This window comes from Beta vulgaris, chromosome 6 (genome assembly GCF_026745355.1).
Source record: "Beta vulgaris subsp. vulgaris cultivar EL10 chromosome 6, EL10.2, whole genome shotgun sequence".
Lineage (NCBI taxonomy): Eukaryota > Viridiplantae > Streptophyta > Magnoliopsida > Caryophyllales > Amaranthaceae > Beta > Beta vulgaris.
The window spans coordinates 43,167,174-43,188,226 of NC_079207.1; the positions used below are offsets into that span (position 1 = coordinate 43,167,174).

The 21,053-nt window shown below is 43.2% G+C and overlaps 1 long non-coding RNA gene across 4 annotated transcripts; it reads right to left on the reverse strand.

Annotated features, from left to right (window-relative positions):
* Window positions 1-249: 249 nt before the first annotated feature.
* On the reverse strand, window positions 250-2,838 carry LOC125499030 (uncharacterized). 4 transcript variants are annotated; one of them, XR_007275694.2, is made up of 4 exons: window positions 2,582-2,838; window positions 2,400-2,503; window positions 2,149-2,232; window positions 250-1,100 (listed from the first exon to the last, which is right to left on the reverse strand). It is a non-coding gene; the product is annotated as an uncharacterized LOC125499030 (long non-coding RNA). The 4 variants fall into 4 exon arrangements; XR_007275693.2 differs by having other exon boundaries at window positions 2,428-2,828; XR_007275691.2 differs by having other exon boundaries at window positions 2,400-2,828.
* Between the last annotated feature and the right edge of the window lie 18,215 nt (window positions 2,839-21,053).

Sequence of the window (21,053 nt, forward strand, 5' to 3'; positions counted from 1 at the left end):
ACCAGAAACCTTTTTAGGAGGTGTGAAAGTTCTCAAATGTATCACGTAGGAGAATACAAAAGTTGAGATAAAACAAGATAAGGAAGAACATAAGCTTGACCTAACTTGGGCGGTTTTTTTAACTTCAATGAGATGTAGAAACAACACTTAATGAACTTAGAATTTACTAATATCACAAATTAACTTGCCATGGTTAATTAAGCAAATGACGAATTTCTTATAAGTTTTAAATCCAAGAAACACCAAAGAAAAACAAAGGTTTAATACACATTTGTATTTATTGGTCATAAAACTTGATTGTCATTCTCATTTCACTCATTGGTATTTATACAAGTCTTAATGTCGAATAATCTGATTTGCTAAACAAAAGAAAATGCAAAAATAAAAGGTAAAAATAACATCCACTAAGTACATGATAGAATTTGTAGAGAACATGTCCAACAAAAAGCTAATTAGTCGTTGGTTTATGCTCCAATTTACTCCACTCCTAGTTGTACTTCTTCCATGAATATATGGATGTCTTAGGGTGGAGAATATGCTTCTCAACCTCTTGATGGTGTACATCCCAATTCAAACTCATGCTCCTTGAAAATAGGCACCAAGAACCACTCCTTACTTGCTGCACATGAGTTTAGTTAAGGCGCCACGAAGGTAGGAGTTAGCTCCTATTTTCATGGCACATCTCCTCTTTGCTTGATGCATACTTGGACATGAGTTCAACAACTACTTGGCTACACTTAATTGGTTCTTCATGGTTATTACATGACTCAATGACTTAAAAAACAAAACAACAACAACAACCGAAATAAATAACAAAGGAAAGAAGAACTCCTAAACACAATATGACTCTCACACCTTAACATTTTAATGAAAAAGAAACTAAGGAAATGAAACACAATAAGTAACAAAGCTTATATGGACTCGTTAACAATGAACATAAAAGGATTTAAAATATTTCAAACCTCACGCAAAGTCAAGGCCGCCATGGAAATTAGTTTCAGATCCTTGGTTGGAGATGGTCCTCCATCATCCTCCCCTTCTTTTGAAGAGTTTGCTCTCAAACACGGTAACACCTCTTCATCATCATGGAATACTCAAATCTGCAATATTGAAGGTGAGGTTGGCAAATAGAGAACACAACTTTTAGGTTAAAAACCTATTAGGACAGGACATACATATATCATGTTTTCAAAACTTCCAACTAGAAAATACATAATAGCCTCCATCAAGATCACACGAAATATAACAAAGATCAAACGAACTCTAAATAAGTGATATTGCATACCATCATTTATTCAAAACTAACTCACAACTAACAGCATAGTCATACACATACATCATACCTTAGCATCAACCACAAATTTTAGCATGTACTAGAGATAGTATTGTCATACATATACATAATACATATGCATCAACCACAACATAAACAATCACAACATAAAAAAATCACATGACAATATCAAATCTACCATGATAAAACACAACTACCAGAAATGTTACACTTTTTTCAATCAGATCTAAAGATTACATAAGATAACAACATTTGAAGCTAAACAAATAAAACTACAGAATCTTAGTTAAAACAAACTTTTAGCATTTTACATGACACTCACGGTCCGTTTGGTAGTTGGTCATAAATGGTAGTAATGGGAATGAATTCGTGTGTAAATTTGTGAAAAATATCATTGTCCATTCCCATGGTAATGCTAATTTATCCTAAAGTGTCCACTTTCCTTCTTGAATTTTCATTCCCATCCAATACCACCTTGTAGGGTGGTAATGAGTGGTAATGAAAATTGCTTCCCCTTGGGGACAAAAACACAAGTTTAGGGGTGAGATAGCTTGCTCATGGAGAAAAAATGTCTCTCCATGGAGATTTTAAGGGTGCTTCCCTAATAAAATTACACTTAAAATTCATTCCCATTACCGCAATTTATTAACAACTACCAAACGGGCCGTCATAGACATGTTAGTAGGCATACAAATATTTCAACTCGCCTCAATAATACAGGCATCAAACTCGCACATTAATCACAGTGAAAATCAAAATCGAAACAGTTACAATTTATGAAAATACAAGAATAATCGCATAACTATCAAAATCACATAACTATGAAAGCAAATCATAATGAAACAAAAGCAAACCTTGTTTGTCAATTGAATTTGAAGTAGATCTCACTTGCAGTTGATTTTGATTCCGACAATTCGAACGAAAAACTAGTAATTCATCTAAAAATAGATGAAAATCGAAAAATTAGGTCACAAAGTATTGATTAAAAAAAGACTATTACAATCTCAATTTCAACAATTTAAAGAAGTAATCGAAAATTCGTTGATTACAGAAGATAAAGAAAAAATTCGAGAACTGAAGAATAGGAGTTTTACGAAAAACCCACTAGATGTTCAAATTCTAGAGGACGCAACTTGAGGGGTTTCTTGGCGGTAGCTGGTGGTCGTCAAGGGAAGGTGGAACCCAGTGGCGGTGGATGGTGGTGAGCCCCTAATTCTATTCGTAGGGTTCAAGTTTTCGAACCAAATTAATCAAAAATCGAAAAAAACACATATTCGAGCTACTCACATGTTTTAGTTTCGAACGGGGCGAAATTCGGATGTAAGAAACACTTGAATCGAAGCTTTGGTAGCAGCAATTAGCGTTGGTGTGCACAAGAGAAGGGAAGATGGAGAAAGAGAAACCGTGTGAGAGAAACCCTAATTATTTTCATGGTGAGAGGGAGAAATGAAAATGATGAAGGAATATGAAGGATGTGAGGGAAACAACGACATAACAAGGGGGAGAGCTGGGCCTCGCGTGTTTTAATGTAATTGGGCTAGGCTGCGTGATTTAAACTGGATAGATGAGAGAACAAGGGGGAGAGCTGGGTCGCGTGATTAAAAAGCCTATTTTTTGATGCGGTCCCCAAAATCGCATCGAATTTCAAAATAACTGTACTGATTTTTTTAAAATCTGGTACAGTTCACAAGAGGACCGCATCAGATTTTACTCCCAGCTATCCCTCCATTTTCAAGGATGATTTCCGGATGCAGTTTTTGTAAAACCGCATCTGTTACTAAGTGACATATAAGCTTTTTTGCACTAGTGGAAAATGAAATCAAGGAAACTAATTAACATAACTTATCATTGGTTCTTCAATACTACACATAGAAGGACTTATAGAATTGAAGACCTCACGCAAAGTTAAAGCCACCATGGAAATTAGTTTCGGATCACTGATTGAAGATGGTGATGGGGTAGATGGTCCTCCATCATCCTCCCCTTCTTGGAAAGAGTTTTCTCTCAAACTTGGCAACACCTCTTCATCATAATAGAAATGTCTTAAATCAACAACATTGAAGGTGGCTGAAACTCCATAATCACCCGGAAGTTCCACCTTATAAGCATTGTCATTCACCTTTTCTAACACTTGGAATGGACTATCGGATCTTGGGCTTAGTTTAGACTTTCTATTGGAAGGGACACATTCCTTCCTAAGATGAATCCAAACCATGTCACCTGGTTGGAAATGCACTTCACGCCTCTTCTTAACAATCCTTTCTTTTACTTTTGCATTAGCCTTCTCAATCTTCTCAAGCACATGTTCATGGAGTTGTTTAATTTCAAGGGCTCTTGTGTTGGCTTCATGGCTGTATTTTTTTTTGGGGGAGGGAGGGGGGGAATAGGGGCTAGATCAAGAGGAGTACAAGGGTTCAAGCCACAGACAACATAGAAAGGACTAAAGCCCATAGGCTTGCAAATTCAGCATGAGGTAGTAACTCCTCCCATTGGCTAGGCTTTTTTTTGGCTAGGGCTCGAAGCAAAGTGCCAAGAGTCCTATTGGTTACTTCTGTTTGGCCGTCGGTTTGAGGATGGCTAGAATTACCAAAATTCAGTTTGGTACCCATCTTCTTCCCCAAGGTAAACCAAAAATGGCTAAGGAACTTCGAATATCTATCACTCACCATAGACTTAGGAATGCCATGGATTTGAACTATGTCCCTGAAATACAAGTTAGCCACATTCACAGCATCAATGGATGGGATAGCTGGTACGTAAAATTCGACTTAATTATTTTCCCATGCAGACTTGATATATCTGTAAAGCATGGAAAAATACTAATTTAGGCACAAGAATCAATTAGAATACTTTTCCGAGATAAAAATTATTGGCAAAATATTTTTCCCGTTCCTTGTAAGGAATTACTTGTACGAAAAATCCAACTTCATTGTTTCCACATTCCGACGTGACGGAGCTACGGAGCATAGAAAAAAGACCTAGTTAGGCATCAGAATCTTTTAGAAATCTTTTTCAGGCTCAGAGTTATGCCAAAAACACTTTTCAGCTTCTATGGAAGACACAACTAACACGAAAAACCCAACTTCACTGTTTTACTATTCGGACTTGAAAAATCTGTTAAGCATGAAAAAATGCTACATTAGGCGCAAGAATAATTTAGAATAGTATTCCGAGATAAAAGTTATTGGCAAAATACTTTTCTCGTTCAATGTAGGGCAATACTGGTACAAAAAATCCAACTTCATTTTTTCCACATTCTGACGTGACGGAGCTGTGGAGCATTGAAACAAAACCAATTGAGGCACAAGAATCATTTAGAAATGTTTTTGGGCACAAAGTTATGCCAAAAATACTTTTCAGCATCTTTAGAGGAAACAACTGGTACGAAAAATTCGAATTCATTGTTTTCCTATTCGGACTTGATGAATCTGTTAAGCATGAAAAAATGCTTCGTTAGGCGCAATAATCAATTAAAAATATTTGCCAAGATAAAATTTATAGGTAAAGTGATGGCGACAGAGCCCCATCATTGAACATCAATAGGGCTCATTCCTTTATTGCTATGGTAGGTGAAATTATGTTGGAGTTCAAGTCAATGTCCATAGTTAAGTCATGTGAGTTTGAGGCACTTGTTAGCCTAGTTCTTAACTGATTTGATTGGTTCTTCATCTCCCTTTGTTTTGTTATTGTTTCCCTTTCTTTGTTTGTGTGATAGTCGTTGTTTTGAGTTGTATTTTTGTGTGATAGTCGTTGTTTTGAGTTGTATTTCAATTCCCTAAACTTTTACTCCTAAGTGTCATTGAGTTGTAATGAGATTTAGCTAAGTACAAGAGTCTTAACATTCCTAGGAGTGTGCAAAGTGTTGCGGATGAAGAGTCCTAGTACTAGTAGGATTATTTGTTGGAGTACTAGTACTAGTAGGAGTTGTTTGATGTTACAACATGTGCGACTCATGCTGGAAATATGGCCGTTTGTTCCACAATTCAAGGGAAGCATGCTGATTATGCTCATTGCCTCAACGCTACTTCTTTGTCCTCACAACACTATTAAACCATGATTAGCCATGTTCGACATTATGGACTTACTGGATTTAGTTGCAAATTTTTAGTTCTTGTTTTTATTTTCTAAAAAAAATTATTAGAAAATAGGTCATAAACTCTTCTATAAATACTTGTGATCATCAATAAAAAAAGAGATTTAAGTTTAATTTATGCCTAAAAAACCAAGTTAATTCTCAAAACCTTTAAATTATTCTTGTTTCTTGGTTTTGAAAACTTAGAGTTATTTGCCTATGCTCAATTAGTTCTAGCTAGACTAATTTGTGATATTAAGAACTTTAATTAACTAAAGTGGCGTATCTGTATCCTTAGGAGATTAAAGCTAGCTATTTATCCCACAAATACTTAGTTGAAGTTCATTGCTCCCTCTTAGTGTTTCTATTGTTCAAACTTAGTCTTTGTAAGCTTTGAGTTGTATTCCAAGCCTACAACATCTTGGTATCAGAGCTGGAGGTTGAAGAAACTCTATTTAACTAACCTTAAACCATTTCTAAACATGCTTCAAACATAATCCCACCACTCCATCTTAAACCCAAACCAAAAACAGCCATAAACATGGAGTTATATTCGGAACCACCAAACAATTGGAAAGACACATTAAAATTCATGGAGGATGAAAGAAAGGAAAATGAGGCTATAATGAATCTCCTACAAGAACAAGTTAGGCAACTATCAATTCGGTTGCAAACACAAAGATAAGATAGAGAAGGAGATGAAAATTCTGAACGAGAGAGTGATAAGAATTTCTTAGCCTTCAGAAGATCTCCACAAAAACACCAACACCATAATAATGATATCAAAGTTGATATTCCTGATTATGATGGCAAGTTGGATGCTGATGAGTTCATAGAGTGGATGAGAGCGGTGGAAAGAGTATTTCACTATTAGCAAATACCGGAAGACAAACGAGTGAAATTGGTAGCTCTTAAGTTGAGGAAATATGCCTCTACTTGGTGGGCAAGTGTGTCTGCGAAAAGGGAGAGGGATGGAAAAGAGAAGGTGCATACTTGGGAAAAGATGAAGAAGCTCCTTAAGCAAAAGTTCTTGCCAACTTACTATGTGCAAGAGAACTTTGCTAACCTTCACAACATTCAACAAGGGTTGAGAAGTGTTGAAGAATATGCAAAAGAATTCGAATCTTTCTTAATGAATTGTGAATTACAAGAGGATGAACCTCAAACTCTTGTTAGATTCTTGGGAGGATTGGGCTCCAAGATTGCTAATGTGGTGGAACTCCATCATTACTCAACCCTCAAAGAACTTGTCATTTTGGCTCATAAGGTAGACAAGCAACAAAAGACCAAGGGCAAATGGGAATCCTTACGATCCTTTGCCAAAACCACACCTTACACTAAGCCAAACACATTCACCTCTAAGCCTACCACCCCTACTATTTCTAAACCACCTTTCAAGAAACCCAAAACAATCCCATCAAAAACGAGGCTTCTAGGAGATGTTTTAGGTGCAAGGATTAGGACACTTTGCATCTGAGCGCCCTAATACAAAAGTGGTGAGCTTGATGGAGTATGAAGCCTTAGAAGGAGAATTTGAGGAGGAGGAGTATGAAGAAGAAAGAGAGGAGGAGGAAAGAGTGCTCGGTCCTTATGGAGGAGAGAGCTTGGTTGTTCGAAGAGCCCTTAGTGGGATGATTGTCCAAGAGGGGCAACTTCAAAGGGAATCCATCTTTCATATTCAATGCACTATTGGAGGAAAGATATGTACTTTGATAGTTGATGGTGGGAGTTGTACGAATGTATCATCTCAAACCCTCATAACTAAGCTCAACCTAAAACATAAGCCCTCATCCTAACCCTTATGTCATCCAACGGTTGAATCAAGGCAAAGGAATACACACTAGTGGAAAAATAAGGAAGGGCTGCGGTCAAAACAGCCTTAAGGGCTGCGTTTTTGGATAACAACCCTTTCCATAGAAGACGTTTAATAGAAAAGAAGGGATGCAGTTCAGGCTAAAAACGCATCCCTTCTTAGCTCAAAGGGCTGCATTTTAGGCTTAAAGCCACAACCCTTTGTATTCCTTTTTTTTTTAAAAAAATAAATCTGCCAGCCCTGCACTCCCCCCACCCCAGCCAACAGCCCCCACACCCACTCCAGCCAGTAGTCCCCCCACATAGCCCCCAGCCCTGCCCACCCCAGCCAGCAGCCCCCCACTCCCTGCCAGCCCTGCCCACCCATGCACTGCCCCCTGCCAGCCCTGCTAGCCCCCTGCACTCCCCACCCCCAGCTCACCCCTGCCCTGCCCCCTGCACTCCCCCTGCCCTGACCCCTGCACTCCCCCCCCCAGCCCACCCCTGCACTCCCCCCACCCCCCCCCACCCCTTCACTCCCTTGCACCCCCACACCAGCCCACCCTATGCCATCCCCTCCACACACTAGTTATATTATATCTCATATCATCATATCAAAAAAGAAAATGGAGTTAAATGACTCGAGAAACAGGAATTGGACGCGAAAAAGGTAAAAATAGGCCTAAAATCACATTTATGTTCCCGATATACAACCAACAACAAATGTAAGCCTAAGAATCTACACAATAATTACATTATGCCTCATATTATCATGTTCAATATGAAATTGAGGTTAAATGACGCGATAAGTACGGATTGGACGCGAAAAGGCAAAAATAAGCCTAAAATGTCCTTTTCGTTCCCAAAATTCAACCTACGACAATTGCAAGCCTAAAAATCTACACAATAGTTACATTATGCCTCATATTATCATGTTTAAAATGAATTTGGGGTTAAATGACTCGATAAATACGATTTGGAAGCGTAAAAGGCAAAAATAGGCCTAAAGTAACATATACTAATAAGTTACATACCTTATGAAGATCATCGACGTTAGTGCAACGATTGACGATATCAAACATGTACCTCAGCACGTAATAGCCACATGCAAGTCATAATGTGTTTCTATATAAGGACACTAAATGTTCACCAAAGGATGCATCTAATGACATTCATGTTAGATGTGTAGTATGTGGCTAAAAGTGTTTCTATATAAGGACAAATAAATTAATCATGTTACCTCGACAGGTATCCAAAAAGGAGCTTTTGATGCTCGAAGTCCTGTGCCTTGAAACCTCTCCTTCCATAGGTGCAAACAAACCAAATCATCAAGCTTGAACACATGTTACACTTGATTCTTGTTAGCTAATTGTTAGTACTTGGTGTTCACATTCTCAGATTTGATCTTTAAGAGTTTCTTGAAGATCAAACTACTCCTCTTTAGAGGAAATTTTTTTTGAACAACAAAGAACCTTTATATGAATGCTCGAATGTTAAGTCCCTACCATGGGGATGATGATGAGCTTCCTAGCTTGACATCAAGCTCTTCCAAAGAAGGGGAGGATGATGGAGGACCATCTCCTTCTTCTCCGTCCTTAGTCAAGGATACCAAGCTCATCTACTTGGTGGCTGCTACCATTGATGAAGTTCATAGTTTCTTTCCTTTGATTAATGTCCATGGTGATCAAGTTTTTAACTTGGTTGCTTACTTCATTTATCCTACTATGTAATAACTTAGTTGCATTTTAATTCCTAGATTGAGTCGATACTTTGTTTTCATTTCCAGTTTAGTCGAGTTGTATTTTAATTCCCTAAAGCTAAGACTCATAGTGTAGTTATGATTCTAAGTGAAGAGTCCTAATGTGAGCATGTCTTTCATGCATGTGATTTAGTTGAGTTGTAAGAGTCCTAGTCCTAATAGGTCTTGTATGGAGTGAAGTTAGCTGGAAGATTCAAATGTATGTATAAAATCTCGTGGTGCAACAGCAAGCAAGCCTCAAAGCCACGTTCAAAGTGGTTGCCTACTTTTTTGGAGCAACTTCCTTGCTTTGTGCTTCCTTCGTGCGTGCAAGTTTAGCTGTTGAGAGGCTTGGATAGTAAGGAGTAATATTAACTGAGTAGTTCCATAATTTAAGGGAAGTTGGCTCATCACTTGGAGAAGTGTTCAAAGTCATATCAAAGCCTTCATCCCATGTTCCTTCATGTTGCAGTCGAAATGGATGAAGTGTTTCTCCCATGATCATCCATCACTCCATGATCTACTTAGTATTTTAATTTAACTAATTTATTTTAATTATTGTACTTAAGAAAATCAGGTTGCTACTTTGTGTATTTAAAGATGATTGTTATGAATGAAAGGGGCATTAAAGTTTAACCTACACATTGTGTGATTATAATTTAAGTTAACTTAATTCTTGGATTGTAATTGAGTGAACTTGTCCTATGCTTAATTTGTTTTGGCAAACTAATTTGTGATATTAGGAAGGTTTATACGTTAAGAGTGGGTTTTTTTTGTATCTCTAAGTGTTAGATTAATCGCCTAACTTGGTGTCTTCATCCACGCCTAGTTGATTGTTCTTATTGCATCATATGTGTTCCAACTTGATAGTTCGAACATATATCATCTTGGTATCAGAGCTGAGATTATATCCTACCCTTTCTACCCACTACTAATCCCTAAACACAACCTCAACACCATCCCTCACCACCCTCTTAATCCACCCCACATTCAAACACTCAAAACTACATACCTTTACTATAACCTAGCCATGGAAGATGGAGATCAACCCCCTATTGGTTGGCGTGAAACCATGAGGATCCTAGAGGAAGAGAGGCGTGAGAGCAACGCAAGAATGGCATTACTCCAAGACCAAGTGACGCAACTCTCACTCAGACTCACTAGGCAGAGAGGTGATGATGAATCGGATGGTCAAGCTAGTGATCGCACCATACAACCTAGGAGGAACAGTTTTTGTCCTTCTAATGATATTAAGGTCGACATTCCAGACTATGATGGGAGATTAGATGCTGATGAATTTATAGAATGGATGAGAATAGTTGAGAGAGTCTTTGATTACAAGCAAGTACCCGAAGAGAAGAGGGTAAAGCTTGTTGCTCTCAAGTTGAGAAAATATGCTTCAACTTGGTGGGCTACCATCTGTACAAAGAGGGAACGAGAAGGCAAGTAGAAAGTTAGAACTTGGCCTAAGATGAAGAAGAAGTTTCTTCCTACTTATTATGTGCAAGAAAACTTTGCCGATTTCATCACCTTCACCAAGGCAACAAATCTGTCGAAGAGTATGCTAGGGAGTTTGAAGCATACTTTATGAAGTGTGAAGTCCAGGAGGATGAACCTCAAACCTTAGTAAGGTTCCTTAGTGGTTTAGACCATAAGATAGCTAATGTAGTTGAGCTACATCATTACTCTACATTCGAGGAGCCTCATACTCCTTGCATAAAAGATAGACAAACAACAAAAATCTAAAGGAAAATCGGAGGCATCACGTCCCTTTTCCACATTCCCTACATATCAAAAACCAAGCCATACTGCACCTAAGCCTAATCAAACCACCCAACCTACCTCTCTCAAAATCAAAGCCTCAAACATCTCTAATACCTTGCCTAAAGTTGGAAGAAGATGTTTTAGATGTCAAGGGCTAGGCCATATAGCCTCGGATTGTCCAAACAATAAAGTCATAAGTCTCATTGAGTATGAAACTTATGAAGGAAATTGTGAAGAAGAATATGAGGATGAGATAGGAGGAGAAAAGGAAGAAGAAATGATCGGACCAGATGAAGGAGAATGCCTTGTAGTGAGATGAGCCTTGAGTGGAGTTCTGGACAATAATGGAAATGCAAGAGAATCCATTTTTCAAACTCGTTGCACTATTGGAGGGAAAATTTGTACCTTGATTATATATGGAGGAAGTTGTACGAATGTAGCTGCATAAACCATGGTAGCCAAGCTCAAACTAAACATAACGCCCCACCCTAAACCCTATGTCATTCAATGGTTAAACCAAGGGAAAGGAATCCAATTTACCATGCGTGTCTTGATCACCTTTAGTATTGGCAGTACGTATAAGGAGGAGCTTTGGTGTGATGTTATTCCCATGGATGCATGTCATGTGCTCCTAGGAAGACCTTAGTTGTATGATCGAAGAGTTATTCATGATGGCTACAAAAACACTTATTCTTTCAATCAAAATAACAAACGAATCACCCTCACCCCTTTACCTTCCCTTAAAGACACCAAGCCTCACTCCACAAAAGAAAAATACCACTCTCTCACCACCCTACTCCAAGCCTCTCATCATAAATATGAACCTATTCGAGAACTCTTGCTTAATGATGCATCTGAATCAAGCAAGGATAAGCCAAATCATGACCACCCTTTCTCAAAAACTACCAAGATTTTTTCCCTCTAACCATACCCTACAGTCTACCTCCCAAAAGAGAAATACAACACAAAATTGAGCTCATCCCTGGAGCTATGGTACCTAACAAGCCAGCATATAGAACCAACCCTAAAGAAACCGAGGAGATTAGGAGGCAAGTGGAAGAGCTTCTAGCCAAAGGAATGATAAGGGAATCCCTTAGCCCATGTGCTATACCCACCTTATTAGTTCCAAAGATGAATGGTGAATGGAGGATGTGTGTGGATAGTAGAGCCATTAACAAGATTACCATCAAATATCGTTTCTATATTCCTAGATTGAACGATTTGTTGGATGATCTAAATGGTTCTAAGGTCTTTTCCAAGATTGATTTGCGTAGTGGATATCATCAGATATGTATATGTGAAGGAGATGAATGGAAAACAACCTTCAATACTAAAGAGGGCTTGTATGAGTGGCTTGTAATGCCATTTGGATTATCAAATGCACCAAGTACCTTTATGCGTTTGATGAATCAAGCTTTGAAGCCATTTCTTTGCAAGTTCGTGGTAGTGTACTTTGATGATATTCTCATATACAGTATAGGTGAGAAGGATCATGTTGATCACTTGCATCAAGTCTTTGAAGTGCTAAGGAAGGAACGATTGTATGGCAACCTTGAGAAGTGCCAATTCTTCTCGACCCAAGCGATGTTTTTGGGAGTTATTGTCTCAAGTGAAGGCATCAAGGCTGATGATAAGAAAGTAGAAGCAATTAGAGAGTGGCCTACTCCTACTTCCATCCATGATGTTCGAAGCTTTCACGGTTTGGCCTCTTTCTATAGGCGATTTGTGCGTAATTTTAGTTCTGCTGTGACTCCCTTAACTGAGCAAACCAAGCTCAAGAGATTTGAATCGAATCAACAAGCTCAAGTTGCATTTGATGAGATCAAATGCCAACTCACTACTATTGCTATGTTGGCCCTTCCTAATTTCCAAGAGGTCTTTGAAGTGGAATGTGATGCCTCGGGTGTTGGCATTAGAGGAGTACTCTCTCAAAATGGAAGGCCTATAGCTTACTACAGTGAGAAACTCAATGAAGCTAAAAGGAAGTATTCAACCTATGACAAGAAATTCTATGCCTTGGTACATGCCTTAGATCATTGGAGACACTACTTGATTCCTAAAGAGATCATCCTTCACTCGGATCATGAAGCCTTCAAGTACATCCAAAGCCAACAAAAGTTGCAGCCTCGACATGCTAAGTGGGTAGAGTCTCTTTAAATTTTTCATTTTATAATCAAACATAAAGCTGGGAAGATGAATAAAGGTGCATATGCTCTTTCAAGGAGGTATCTACTTGTCTCTACTCTAAGTCCTAAATTGTTGGATTAGAGTTGCTTAAGGAACGTTACAAGGATGATCGAGAGTTTGGAGAACTATTCGAGAAGTGCCACAATCATGCTATCAAGTATTACTACTTATTAAAGGGGTTTCTTTTCAATGGTAATTGTTTGGGCCCAATATTGCCTGATGGGCCACTACATGCTCCAAGGCTCTAGGGCTTGCTGTCAGCGTGGAAGTCCCCAGTGGGACCCACCAGCCTTAAGTTCTGTGCCAGCATGGCAGAGACATTCTTCACACATTTCAACATCTATAAATACTGGGCAGATTCCCATTTATTGAGGTAAGAAACCCCAGACAATCCACTTCACAAATCCCAATTAATACACATCAACTGAGTTGATCGTCGGAGGGGCTATCCCGGATCCACCCCCGGGGTAGTCTAACTCTCGTCCTGTGCAGGTCTCCCAGTAGTCTTCGAGCATCCGACCCTCATTAATCTTAATCTCGATCCATCCCACCTAATACAAGTTTTTACTCGAAACAGGTTGGCGCCGTTTGTGGGAACATCGAACTAAAAGCTATGGCCATCACTGGGAGAAACCGGAGACGAAAAAGGACTCCCGTCCCCTCTCATCACTCAAGGGCACCGTCCCACGAGGTGGTCGACGAAACAGCGGAGAACCCCCGACAGGCTCCTATTCTCTCGGCCCGCAACCAGCACATCGTCGAGGAGATTAACCCTTGAGAGGCTGCAAGTGCAGTCAACCTTGGGGCGCCTCGAGTTAGGACAACTCCAACCCCAGCGCCCCCCCCGCGATTCGAGCAGACTAGTCCTAACCCGGTGACTCAGCAGGACCTTCAGCAACTAGCCGATCGCCTCAGCGACAACTTTGAGCGCGGCCTCCGAGCTCTGATACTGAACTTCCAAGTAGGGAGAGAAGGTGATAGCCCTCGATCCACCGAACTCACCGCGGGTGTCTCGACGGGCAACTCAGGCCGCCCCCAGCAAAGGGGACGCGCGAAAGGTGATCAACGAGCGTTACCTGAGGAACGGTAACCGTGACGCCCGAGAAGTCCTGAACGAAAAACGAGCGCAGTCCAGGGCAAGGAATAGTCCTCCCAGCCCTAACCGGGAACAGAGGGAACCTCGAGAGACGGAACCTCGGGAGAGGGATCCTCGAGAGAGGGAACCTCGGGAGAGGGAACCTCGAGAGAGGGAGCCTCGAGAGAGGGAGCCTCAGAAGAAGGAGCCCCAGGAGCAGAGAGAGCCTCGAAAAGAGAAAGAGCCTCGACATCGATGGGATCATACACAACGGGCGTCGAGCTCTGAGTCCAGCCATGAGTCGGAAGTTCAAATGTGTAACCTAGGGTTCTCCACACCCTTCGGCGAGAGCATCATGAGGGCTCTCACCCCTTAAAAGGTTAAAGTCCCCCCCATCGATCATTACGATGGGACAACGAACCCTATCGACCATCTGGCAGCTTTCAAAGCGCAAATGAGAGTTCAGACCAGCAGTGAGGCAGCATGGTGCAAGTTCTTCCTGACCACTTTAAAGGGTTTGGCCTTAACCTGGTCCACCGAGCTTCCCTCCGGGAGCATATCGAGCTTCACTGCCCTCGAGGCAGCTTTCAAGCAGAACTTCATCGCGGGTAGAAGACATCGGAAGACCAATATCCATCTCATGTCGATTAGACAACGGAGGGAAGAAGACCTAGCCGACTACATCAAGAGATTCAACGAAGAATCGCTAAAGGTTTCTGTTCTACAGGACAGCGTCACATTCACCACGCTCATGTCCGGATTATATCCATCGAGCTGATTCAAGCTGAAGCTCGCGGAAAGGGAGGCCTCGTTGTTCTAAGAAGCCATGAATCTAGCTCAAAAGTTCATTCAGGCCTCCGATATCTACAAAACGCATGAGGAGCCTAGCTTCGGAAAAAGAAAGTACGAATACACCCCTCGAGCAGACAACCCCAAGGATGTTCCTTGAAAAGAAAAAGACAAGATGCCTCGATTGGAAAACAACTAGAATGACCCCCGATATAATTTGAATCAAAGAGAGATCTATCTAGATATCAAAGGGAAGTATCCCCTGCCGAAGCCTAATCCCATCCAAACATCCGTCAACAAGCGAGATAAAAGACTCTGGTGTGAGTTCCATCACGACTGTGCTAACACCACACGTGACTGTCGAGAACTAAAGAGAGCGCTAGACAAGCTAGCCGACGAAGGGAAATTGAACCGATATCTGAAGGATCCAAAAGAAAAGAAAGTCGAACCCCGCCAAGAAAAGCAGACTCGAAGTGATGAGACTGCAGGGTACGTTAACGTCATTGCAGGAGGGTTCGCCTCGGGTGGCTTAACCAACTGCTCTCGCAAAAAAAACACTTCTACACCCTGAAACAAGGGAGTGATGCGACCTCGTCCATAATATGCCCGACTATGACCTTCAAAGACAGCCATCGACCCATACAAACCCCGCACGACGACCCTTTGGTTGTCGAAATGAAGATAGCCAATATGCGGGTAGGTCGAGTTCTGATTGGTAGCGGGAGCTATGCGGATATCATCACTATGGATTGCTTAAGAAAGCTGAAATACGAAAAAAAACACCTCGCCACCATCGACCAGCCGCTGGTGGGATTTGGGGGACAATCCGTTCATCCCCTCGGCTCAGTCAAATTACCCACGAGAATGGGGGAGAAGAGGGCAGGTCGGGATGCCATCATCGATTACTTAGTGGTCGACACCAACCTTCCTTATAATGTGATCATAGGGCGCCCCACACTCAACAAAGTAAAGGCCGCCATCTCGACGTATCAACTGCTCCTGCATTTCGAGGGGGATGACGGGAAGGTTGCTCGGTTGTTCGGCGACCAGAAGTCTACCCGAGAATGTTACGTCAATAGTTTAAAAAGCCAGAACGAGGAAGTCTCCCGTAAAAGAAAGTGCCCCGAGCCAGAGAGGACCCGTCCCTGTGATGGGGCTCTACATGGCCGATAACCCAAAGCGGTACGAGAGACCTCTCCCTGCGGATCAGGATGAAGAGGTGTGCATCGATAGCGAACGTAATCGCACGGTCCGAATAGGCAAGCAGGTCCCCGAAGGGATTAGGACTCAAATCCTTGAGGTCATCAAAGAATTCTAGGATGTCTTCGCTTATACTGTTGACGAGATGCCTGGAATTGACCCTGAAGTTATGGTCCATCGACTCAACATTCGAGAAGGATATAGGCCAATGAAACAAAAATTGAGGCACCAAGGGGCCAAAAGGAGTGCAACGGCCTCCGAGGAGGTGCAAAAGTTGTCGGCCTCCGGTTTCATTCGAGAATGCCAATATACCGAATGGTTAGCCAATGTGATCCTGGTCCGAAAGCAAACCGGAGCCTGGAGGATGTGCGTCGATTTCACAGACCTGAACAAGGCCTACCTAAAAGATGACTTCCCCCTACCTAAGATCGACAGGCTGGTTGACTCGACAGCCGGCCATGCACTATTCAGCTTCATGGATGCAAATGCGGGGTATCATCAGATCTTGATGGCCGCCGAAGACCAAGTCCATACCGCCTTCACCACAAGTTCAGGGGTATATTGCTACAAAGTAATGCCTTCAGGCCTCAAGAATGTCGGGGCCATCTACCAGCGTTTCGTAAACAAGATGTTCAAAAAGTAGATCGGATGGAATGTCGAGGTCTATATGGATGACATGATCGTCAAAAGCAAGAAAGAAGAAGATCACTTCTTTGACTTGGAGAAACACTTTCCACTCTACGCACCTACAACATGAAGCTGAATCCGAAGAAGTTTGTCTTAGGTGTAAGGGGAGGAAAGTGCCTAGGCTTCCTTGTCGCGAAAGAGGGATCGAGGCTAACCCCGACAAAATTCAGGCCATTATTGAGATGAAAAGTCCTCGAACTGTTAAAGAAGTCCAGCGCCTAACCGGCTGCATGGCGGCCTTAGGGCGTTTTCTCTCTCGATCAGCCCACAAGAGCCTCCATTTTTTTCGAGCTCTAAAGCAGTCAACATTCGAATGGGACGCTTCAGCGGAAGAAGCATTCCAGCAACTCAAAAACCATCTACCAGGAGAAACACTCTTCATGTACCTCGCGGTATCTGAGCACGCCATTAGTGCGGTCCTCGTAGCCGAAAGAGAGAAGAATCAGCATCCGGTATACTTCGTGAGTCACGCCTTCCGAGGCGTAGAGTCCAAGTATCCCCCAATCGAGAAAATGATTTTTGCCCTGGTTCTGGCAACTCGGAAGCTTAAGCCTTACTTCCAGGCTAGCTCTATTAAAGTTCTCACAAGGCAGCCTATACGAAAGGTGATCGAGGGGAAGAATCAGTCGAGCAGGGTTACGGTTTGGGCCAACCAAATATCGGACTTTGGCATAGAATTCAAACCCCGGGCGCACCATAAAAGCTCAAGCCCTCGCTGATTTCATAGCAGAGTGCACCTCCCGGCCTGAATCTATCGAATAGGGATCCTGGAACCTCTTCGTCGATGAATCGTCATCCAAAATAGGATGTGGCGCTGGGCTCCTGATCCTCGACCCGCAGGCCAACATAACTGAGTATGCGGTCAAGTTCGACTTTGCCGCCTCAAACAACGAGGCCAAATACGAGGCGCTGCTCTTAGGCATCCAGCTTTGCAAAGCGGCCGGGGCTCGAGAACTCAAGGCCCACTCTGACTCCCAATTAATCGTTGGACATGTAACAGGGGAGTTCGAGGCAAAGGAGGACAATATGAGGATGTATCTAAAGAAGGTGAAAGAAGAAATTTCCAGCTTATCCCTCTTTTCTATAACTCACATCCCTCGATCAGAGAATCAATAAGCAAACGCTCTTGTCAAGATTGGCGAGTTCGGCAGAAGATCTCTCGCCTCGACCCATAATGTGGGATGTCCTGAAGGCGCCCAACATTAATAGGGGAGTAACCACTCTCGACAGAAGTCCTACTTGGATGGAAAAAATCATATCATTCATTCGAGATGGTGTTCTCCCTGAAGATGAGCTCGAGGCAGAGCGATCTCGAAGGCCAGCACGTTGGTTCGCCTATCATGAAGGGTAGTTATATAAAAAATCATTCACTTACCCCCTCCTCCGTTGTCTCACCCCCAGGAGGGGGACTACGTTCTTCGAGAGACTCACCGAGGGTCATGTGGAAGCCACCAAGGGGCACGAACTATTGCCGCCAAGGCACTTCGAGCAGGGTATTACTGGCCCACCATGAGGGAGGATGCCTCGGCTATAGTTCGGAAATGCAAAGAATGCTAAATGCATGCCAACTTACCCCATCAAGCTGCAAGCACCTTGACCACTATCCAAGCCCCCTTACCCTTCGACATGTGGGGGTATGGACCTCCTAGGACCATTCCCTCCAGCATCAGGGCAGCGTAGATTCTTACTGGTCGGTGTCGATTACTTCACCAAGTGGGTCGAGGCGGCACCTCTTGCTTCCATCACTGACAAGCAAGTTCAACAATTCATCTGGCATCACTTGATCACCTGGTTTGGGGTCCCTCAAATACTTATATCTGACAACGGCCGACAGTTCAACAGCGGCCCTACTCGCGACTACTGTTCGAGGTTTAGGATTGAAACCAGGTTTTCTGCCGTTATTCGACCTCAGACCAACGGGCAGGCTGAAGCAGCCAACAAAGTGGTCTTGAAAGGGCTCAAAACGATGTTCGAAGGAGCAAAAGGCTCATAGATCGATAACCTGCCTGGAATTCTTTGGTCCACCAGGACAACTGTTCGGGAAGCAACATGTCATTCGCCTTTCAACTTGGTATATGGGAGCGAGGCTGTCTTACCGGTCGAGTTGGGCATTCCATCGACCCGGATCACGTTTTATGATCAAGACATCAACGACGAAGAAAAGAGGAATGGCCTCCATCTCCTTCCTGAGACTCGAGGAACAACCCTCCTTAAGGCCATCTCCTATAAGGTCAAGCTCACCCGGTTGTTCAACCGTCGAGTCAAGAAGCGACCTTTTCAGGTCAATGACTGGGTGCTCCAGACGTTCGAGTCCACGGGGCGACCACCTAGCTTGGGAAAACTGCATCCCAACTGGGAAGGGCCATATCGCGTGACCTCGATAGTCCGTCCCGGCACCTACCGCCTCGAAGACCAAGATGGGCGTCCCCTTCCTCGGCCATGGAACGCGGACAACCTTCGTAAATTTTATGTCTAAATGGTTTAACCCTCGAGCTTTGGGGCAAACCATGTAGACACTCCTGTAATCATTTTGTAAGGCACTGAAAAGAATGTCGATCATTGTAAACATCGCAAGTTACTTGCCTTTTGTCTTTTTGGACATTATTTATAACAGATTGCCTTTTGTGAAATACTTGTTATATAAAGTGCTTCGAGCTCACTTAGCTATTGTACAGTAAACTTATAAGGCCTCGAGATTACTCAGGCATAACGATAATTCCGAAGCAAAATGAAAGGCATAAAAGCTCGAAGGGACAAACAAATAAAATGAGTAACAAATAATCGGAAGTTTTATTCCATTAATCATAGTACAAGTTATCAAAGTCGCTACAATACAAGTTCAAGGAAAAGCTTAGATCAAACAAGAAAGCCTAAGGGTACAATGTTTACCCTAGTAGGAGACATAAGGAAAGCCTAAAAAGAAGAGCTGTTGAAGTAGTGAAGAAAAGGACAAGGGCCACGGTCCGCCCCTCGAGCTGTCGAAGCCGTGAAGAAGAGGAGAAGGGCCACGGTCCGCCTCTCGAGCTGCTGAAGCCGTGAAAAAGAGCCACGGTTCACCCCTCGAGATTAGCGGGGGGAGGAACTTGGTCCTCGGCCTGGCCTGCCCCAGCACACCCTTCATCCAGGGAAAGTGCCTTGACACCTTCCTCGACTTCGGTCCCGGACAGACCTGGGGGAAGCCTCTCGAGGACCACCCGCACCTTGCGGAGAGCCTCGGCCTAACCTATCTCAGAGGCTTGCAGAGAGGCGTCCTCGAGGAAGGCTTTCCCCTCGTCGGAGTCCTTCCAATCCTGGACCACAGCCTCCCGGCACTCCCGAGCCTTGGCAATGGCCTCCTCAGCATCCTTTCGAGCCTTCTCGACTCGCTGATCAGCCTTCTTGCAATCCTTGGCAGCCACCCTATGCCTCTACTTGCGGAGTCCCTCTACGCGATGGCATATGCGAGGGACTGCTCGAGCTCCCCTTTCTTCTCCTCGAAAGCCTTCAGGGAGCTAACCATCGAGTCCTAGGCTTTTGAGAGTCGCATCTTGGCCAGCCCGTAGTCGATTGACGAGAGTGTTTCTCTCGTCCCAAGATATCTCCCCCGAGAGGGTCCTGGCAGCTATCCTGGGAAGAGACCTTCGAGCCAAGGCCAGCACCCTGATCGACAGCTGATAAAAAGAAGACGTTAGCAAGCAGAATATCAAAAGCTAAAATATTCTTGATATGAACAGAGAAAGTCACCATACCTCGGTCATGGTCGCCTTAACAACCTCGACATCTTGGCCATCGCGAGTCAGGCACGCCATTTCGTCAAGCTCCGTCACCAGATGCTCTGAGGCTGTGTCGAACCTCGCAGCCAGTTCGGCCCTCGAGAGGGCAGAAAAGTGTAACCTCATAACCTCTTCAGGCCAAGGTTTCTTCTTCGAAGCCGTCGTGAATGCGACAGCACTCGAGGTAGCAGGTGATGAAGGGGTAGGAGGATCTTCGATTTTAACCGAAGCTGGGGCCTCGGCCTTAACCTCCTTTGGCTCAGGCTTAGGAGCCAAGAAAGAAGGAAGCTGCTTCCCCTCCCCGACGGGGGGATCAGCCTCGAGTTTCACTGAAGGGCCCCCGTGGACGCCCTCGAGGTCGAGGACGAGCTTAGGCCGGCCTTGGCCAGCATTCGACGTTTGGCCGCTCGAAGGGCCTCGGCAGTTATCAAAGGCTGAGACATCGTTGGTCGAAGTTAACAAAGAGATGGAGATCAAGTTTAGAGAGAGAAGAAAAGAAGGCAGAGTTGTGAAATCTACAGGGCTAATTGTCCGTACTTATAGGCAAAACTGATCACAATTTCCCAAAAAAGGCATTAATTGCTCACCCCTAATGGGCTCTCACGTGGCAAGCCCTAGAAGAAGGCCTCACGCGCCCCACGCACGCGCTGTTCGTTGGTCTCCTGATTCGACCATAATGGCTCTTAAGCCTGAGCCAAATGAGG